The sequence below is a fragment of the Oncorhynchus mykiss genome, chromosome 6 (assembly GCF_057628025.1).
Source record: "Oncorhynchus mykiss isolate SJ-2025 chromosome 6, ASM5762802v1, whole genome shotgun sequence".
Taxonomy (NCBI): Eukaryota; Metazoa; Chordata; class Actinopteri; order Salmoniformes; family Salmonidae; genus Oncorhynchus; species Oncorhynchus mykiss.
In genome coordinates, this window is record NC_143027.1 from 69,950,001 (window position 1) to 69,957,500 (window position 7,500).

The window sequence follows — 7,500 nt, forward strand, 5'->3', positions numbered from 1 at the left end:
CACAGTGTGTGTTTGGCTACATGTTTGAGTTTGGCTTAGCCAGTGTGTGTGTGTGTGTGTGTGTGTGTCTTCCGTGTGCCGTGTGCCTGTGCAGAGTTTGTTTGGCCAGTGCTTATCACTGGCCTGGGGACCTGGGGACTTTAGCTACACTAGCTAACAACACACACACAGCTAAACACACGACTCTGTGCTCTTCAGTTATTGCTTCGCTACTGGGTTAGCTAATGTTAGACCTGAGAAATGACTCTTCCTTTCACATTGTTCCTGTGTGCTCTTCTCTAGTGAAAGACAAGCTCTCTGCTCAGTCTCAGATCAGGGAAAGGAACACCCCTCAGTCTAGTGCTCCAGGAGACTAGAAGACTGAGACATTTTATTACCTCACATTAATTCAATTCAATTTAGTTTCATTGGCATGACTAGTCCAATGTTGCCAAAGCAGTGTGCACTACAATATAAACCACAAATAATACTAAATCACGGAATTAAATTGCAATACAAACAAATGACAAACAATAACACAAAACAAAACGTGCGCAGGCACAAGCACGAATGTACACACACACACACACACACACGTTTCTGTTAGTGAGGATCAGCCAGAGGTCAGGTGTCCTGTTCCTGGGGCATGCTGGGACAGATCAGGTGACTGGTGATAACATCTGGTGCCTGCTGGGAGAATTGTGTGTGTGTGTGTGTGTGTGTGTGTGTGTGTGGGGGGGGGGGGGGGGGGGGGGGGGGGTCATTGTATCCCTCTGTTTGCACAAGCTGAACCGTTTACATATGTGCCAACAACACACTCGCCATTCCACCAAGGGTTTTACAGAGAGGTCTGCTTTGTGTGTGTGTCTGTGGGCAAAAGAGGATTGATGGTGTGTGTATGTATGAGAAAGTGTGTATGTGTCACTAGGTTGGCAAATGAAGGCTGCTCCTTATCCATCCTGGAAAGCAGGATTGAACCTACACACACGGGACATCGCCCCGCAGTGGAAGCTGAAGTAACATTAAACCCCTGAGCAGAGTGTGACACAGGGGACACGGTGTGTGTGTGACAATGTGTGTCACTAAACAGTCGCAGAGTAACTACCTCACAGATCAGGTTGGGCCTGTTCAATCACACACACCGTGAGCAGACACACACAACTGACGGATGTCACACACACCTCAGGGACTACAGCAGGGGTGTCAAACCACTATGTTCCTCTACCTGACTCTTTACTTTCAACCTGACACGCCATTCATCACTGTGTTAGATTAGCTGGGGGAGAGGTGAGCGAACGGCAGTAGGTGTAAGGGGGTAACGGACCCCTAGGGTGCGTCTGTCTTCCTCCCTCTGACTCCTCGTCAAACAGGTGGTTTATGACATGTTTGTAAAGATGCCTCTACTCTTCCTGTTTCCTGTTTATCCGTCCCTGTTTTACTCCTCTGTGTGGAATGGGGGAAACAGGCATAGTTAAAGACAGGCCTACACACACACACACACCCCTCCCCGGTGCCTGGAGTGAAAGCCTGTCAACCAGATCCCACATTACCCCATCACCACACAATCCTCCAGACTAACAGCTCCATGAGAGACAGAGAGAGAGTTGAGAGAGAGATTTTCCCTTGTGTACCCTTAACCATTTGTACATCGTTGCAACACTGTATATATACGTAATATGACATTTGTAATGTCTTTATTGATTTGCAACGCCTGTATGTGTAATGTTTACTGTTAATTTTTATTGTTTATTTCACTTTTGTATATTATCTACCTCACTTGCTTTGGCAAAGTTAACACGTGTTTCCCATGCCAATAAAGCCCCTTGAATTGAATTGAGACAGACAGACAGACGGACGGACAGACGGACGGACGGACGGACAGACAGACAGAGCCTTTTCCCAAACATCCTCTAGTGGTTTCTCTTCCATTGCAAAGACAGGCCACACAACCCCAACAAGCACAGAGAGCTCAGCGAACATACACATACTTCGCTCACTTCCCTGTGTGTTCCACTGCTGTGCATTGTAGAAAAACCCTGGGTCATACTGTAGTTTAAATAGTCAAATACAAGGCCAGCCAAGCCACCTCCCTGCATCTCTCCAATAGACACATATGTAAACCCATGCAAACTTTAGTCTCTGTCATTGAACGCTATCGGAGATAAGGAAATGCAAACTGGGTCACCTTAGCTCTAGGCACACTGTGTAAACACACAGACACACACACACAGCACCTTGTAGGCTCTAATCACTGTCTAAACAGGGACATATGGCTTTTACCACTGACAAACTGTCACCGGGAGGACTGAGGCCATACTAGGTATAGGACACTGTCAGTGTCAGAACAGTCATAAAGTACAATGACAGTACAGGAGGAGGTAGAGGAAGAATGTTGCAACAATAGAGGTTGTGTTTTAGGTAGAAAGAGATTTTGGTTTGGTTGTTTTGGTTTTGAAGAGTTTTGGTTTTCAAACACTGAGCAATACATCTGCAGGCAGCTCCACCTTGTACTTGACATAGTCCAATAAATACAATGTAACACTTTGCGTTATAATTTCCATACGTCAAGCTCCAATCAGCAGCCTGCAGTGACAGAGGAGAGCGGCAACATGGCGGATTATTCTGAGGTCATTGAGCCTTATCAGCCGCGGGTAAACAAATAACCCGCTTCTTCTGGCTACTGATAACCTCAGTACACAGCACGGTGCGAGTCTGCACGCTGGCCCGACGCCTTTTGCGTGTATTGTCTGTGTGTGTGTGTGTGTCTACTTTAGAAGCAGATGCTGCGCGCGCCTCCCGGTAACAAGGGGATCGCTAGTTGGCGCACCCGGAGCGTGGGAAGTTATTGACCCACTCCACCTGGCGTCTGTGTACACACAAGCTGGGTCACGGACAGTCATCTTCAACATAAGTCCTCTTGTGACACCCTACGTCTACGACCAACAAACGTTTACCAGAGTCACACCATCGCCATTTTATACGACCGGCGGGGACAATGGGGATAACATAATCATGTCTAGATGGGATACAGCTTTTGTCAAATTGACGTCAAAAGTTTTGGGGGGCATTTTTAGCTAACAAGCATACAACCCATGACGTTTCAAAGCAACTAGCCCAGTAATAAACTGCAAAATAGTAATACACACGTTTCCATTTATTCCCTTATTTATAATATAAATGACAAATTCAGATAAATAGGCCTACATATAGCTAAACATTGCAATTTCAATTAGAATGTGTGCCTTAGACAACTTGTTTAATGGAAGAAGCTATTCTTTCCAATAGCCTACATAACTTAGCTATGGAAGGCAATACAACAACACGACACAACGTAGACTTCTACATTTCTACCAAGGTTTCGGTGTCTTTACCCGTGCCTCTTTCAGAATTCATATTCGCCGATGAAGACATGACAACCACACTAAGAGAGCTGTCGCAAAGCTTAGCTTATCAACTCTACACTCAAGGCGACAACCCCCGGGGACAAAGTATCGAATTTGGACACTGTTAAACGTAGCCTAGATGTCACTCAACAATAACCTAGGCCTCCTTATCAGTACTAAAATAGGCAACATTGTTCAAATCAAGTTTCGGTTTTCATTTGTCATAAAGGCAAAAGCTTTACGCACCGACACACAGGACAATATCACAAAACAGCATCATAAAACAAAGCCGTTGATGCGATAACACACAACGCAAGAACTGCAAGCCAGCATCGAGCTTCAATTCACGACAATCGTTTCCTCGAGATAGTCATAACTTCCTCAACAAACCTCTCCACTGTTCACTCATTTACTCTAAAAACGATGCTTACCAAACGAATACCGACAAAAACTCACCGCAAAAGGAGAGTAGTAATCCAATATTTTTATTATAATCCCCACTAGTGGTAAAAGCGCATATCCATCGCCGGGCTCCGCGCTGTCGAGAGTAGGCTACTTTTGTTGTCACGCAGGAAGCTCCGTCGCTTGCGAGGCACACGGAGGGAGCCAGCCGGCTGCTGAGCAGAGCAGAGCCCGGAGGGGAGGGAGGGAGAAATGAGGGAGGTGGGGCTTCTTCTCTAGTGGGGGACAGACAGACAAACAGACATGGGGACAAGCACCTGCTCCCATGTCACGCCGTCGGAGCGCTGACCCCACATTGTCCCCCGGCCATGGAAAAGAATAGAGGGCCGATGCTTCACATTCCACACATGACAGGAATGGAGTTCATGTACTGTAGCGGCTTTGTTGTGTCACTACACATGTTATAAGGCAGGAGGGGCAGACGAGGCTGCTTAGTGTCACAGGGTTGAATGAGATCAATGCGCAAGTAGGTAGGCAGGCCTATTTATAATTTATAGGCCGAATGCATGCCTTTATCATTTTAAATCCCATTAAATCGTTTGATAACACTAGTCTACTTTTAAACATAACACAATTCAAATATAGTTTCATTTCTAAAATTATCATGAAATAGCCGATTTAGGTAAGCCAAAAAATATAACATAAGTTTATTTACGTGTACATTAGCTATTGAATGCATAGACGATCGAATTGACATCAAATCTGTAAAGAGCTATGAAAATGACAATTTCACTGAATGTCCACAAGGGGGCAGACACCTACCAAGAGCACAGCTCCCACATACCGGGCAGCCTATCACTGAACTAACCGTGAACTGTCTCCCTCTCCCATCCGTGTACTTATCAATGGCTTGATTGTAGATCATTCAATAAGCCAGTGTTGGAGAATAATGGGACTCTGATTGTAAAAACTCATAGACTTCCAATTGTTGCCTGCCAAGTCAGGGCTTCGCTCACACATTTTGTCCCTGCACATTGAGTATATCCTCTTCGTAGCTTCAAAAGCTGTTTTTAAAACGAAAAATAAATAGAAAACAAATAAAAATAGAACAAAAAAACTACCAATAACTGTGTTGTAAACAAAACAATAACGAGTAGTTGACTAGTGGGCACTGAGCTAGATATCATTCATATTCAAATAGATTACTGAAGGAAGGACTGGGAGTGGAGATGAGAGCGGGAGAGAGAGAAAAGGGCAACCAGTGAAGAAGAAACACCATTGTAAATACAACCCATATTTATGTTTATTTATTATCCCTTTTGTACTTTAACTATTTGTACATCGTTACAACACTGTATATAGACATAATATCATGTTTGAAATGTCTCTATTCCTTTAAAACGTCTGTGAGTGTAATGTTTACTGTTCATTTTTGATTGTTTATTTCACATACTTTGGCAATGTAAACATATGTTTCCCATGCCAACAAAGACCTTTGAATTTCAGTGAATTGAGAGAAAGAGAGAGAGAAAGAGAAAGAGCGAAAGAGAGAGCGAGAGAGCGAGACACACAGAACACACTCTAACAGCACACAGCACACACTCAGCACACACTCACACAGAACACACCAGCTTGGTGAGCATGCCCTCGTGGAGCGAGCTAGTTGTGTAAGGTGTGAGTAGTTGAATTGGTCTGTGAGCTATTTTATCTTCATGTATAGGCTAGTTAATATTTTATTTAGTTAAGTGTATAGACCAATGGCCTGTACAGGTCCGGACCAATACACTCTTTGTGTTTGTTTTTGTACATAGTTAATAATTTAACATTTCAAACCTTTTGAAACTTTTTATTTCACTTGCTAAGTCAATGTTAACATACAGACCGTTTGAATTGAATTGAGAGAAATGGGGAGGGAGAGAGAGAGAGGAACGGAGAAAGGAAGAGGGGGGATGGTGAGGAGGAGAGGTTTAGTTCCTATCAGGATGGTAAACTGTAGATAACCTCTACAGTGAGCCTCTTATCCGATGCTCTGATGGGACTTCAACTGCTCTGCAATTCTTATTTTTTGCCTGACCATATCCCCCCCCCACAAACACACACACAATCTCTCCTCAGGCAGCCTGACCTCCGGGGATTCGAGTTTAGTTAGAGGGGGGATAGAGGGATGAGAGGAGGAGGGATGGGGTGATGAGAGATTGGAAGTGAACGTCCAAGACGCCCTGACTACAACCTGGAGTGAGTGTTGGAGTGTGGAGAGTAGAGAGAAAGTATGTGTGTCTGGGAGCTCATCTATCTGAAAGCTTAGCTATCACCTCTGTGTGACCCGTGAGAGAGAGAGAGAGAGAGAGAGAGGGGGGGGGGAGGGAGCGAGAGATAGAGAGGGGGGGGGAAGAGGGAGAGAGAGAGAGAGGGGGGGAGAGAGAGAGATAGGGGGAGAGAGAGCGAGGGAGAGAGAGAGAGAAATAGAGCAGGTAGAGGAGGCTACACGATCCTGACTAATGATGCAGTTCTGGGAACCAACTTCTCATCTGCCTGCTGTCTACACGCATACTGCCCCCAGGACAGCTCTACACACACACACAAACACACACACACAGACATGCGCTCACGTACGCAAGCATGCACTCTCGCGCAAACACAGACATGCATACGCGCATACGCACACACATGCATACGCACACACACAGATAAACAGACACGCGCTCACGTACGCAAGCATGCACTCTCACGCACACGCAGGCACGGGCACACAAAGGCACACACATGCATGCACATAAAAACAGAAAAAAATAAAACACACCCCTGTCATCTCACCACACTACAACCATCAACATGTCAAAGGCTTGGCTTCAAGCACACTAAGTCATTTACATAGAAGCTGGGAGAGGCTAAACACAGCTTTGAAAGGCCTGCATTCAGCAGTGTGGTTAAACATTCATGTTTTACTGGATGGTTTCTAGTGCAGATACTTTTCAAAACACACATTTGCATTGAGTTATCCCCACAGTGAGGCTTTGCTAGGGCCTCATTACTATTCCCTCTCAACCAGGCAGCCGCAGGTGCACTACAAGTATGGGAGCCCACCGGGTATTCCCTTCCCCTCCTCACCCGTCCTCCCTCCCTTTCCCTCACCTTTCTCTACCCTGTCTTTTAGCCCTCCCTCCCTCTCTAGCCCTCTCCTCCCACCTGTCTCCTCTCCCTCCATCTCTTCCCTCCAGTTCCCTCTCCTCCCATCTCTTCCACCATCTCCATCCCTCCCTCCATCCCTCTCGTCAGTGGTCCTGGCCTTAGGCGTCGTTAGCTTAATTTAATAAAGGGGCTTAAGCTTACGAGAGGCTTTTGAAGGATCTGACTGCTGTTAAATTCATTACAATCTATCAGCCACAGGAGACAAGGCCTTGCTCCACGGCGTGGGCCGCAGCTAGCAGCACGCTAATGAAGAAATAAGAGAGAGACTGAGAGGGGGAGGGAGGGAGGTATGAGAGCCTTGCTCCAATCTCCACCCTTCGCCTCAAACCTGGCACACTGAGAGATGAGGATGAAGATGTTAATACCAGTAACACCTACTGTAGTTCTCTCTATATAACAGAGGAATGGTCATAATATGTTTTCCATGTATTGAATCCTGTAGTTGATTGCCCCACTGTTCCCTCTCTCTTTCTCTGTGTACCTCTCTCTCTCTCTCCTTCCCCTTGCCCTTGTGTCACACAGTGTACATTGCAGTTGTGTGTGTGTG

The 7,500-nt window shown here is 45.7% G+C and overlaps 1 protein-coding gene across 4 annotated transcripts in view; it reads right to left on the reverse strand.

Annotated features, from left to right (window-relative positions):
- Window positions 1–7,500, reverse strand: part of gse1b (Gse1 coiled-coil protein b) — a 473,097-nt gene that overhangs the window by 94,017 nt on the left and 371,580 nt on the right. The window contains exon 1 of one of the 4 annotated variants that reach the window (XM_090238739.1): window positions 3,819–4,201. The exons of 2 other annotated variants lie outside the window; for them this stretch is intronic. The gene's annotated coding sequence lies outside the window, so the exon portion shown is untranslated. Of the gene's footprint in view, window positions 1–3,818; window positions 4,202–7,500 lie in introns of those variants that run through there. One more of the 4 variants, XM_090238743.1, reaches the window with a different exon arrangement.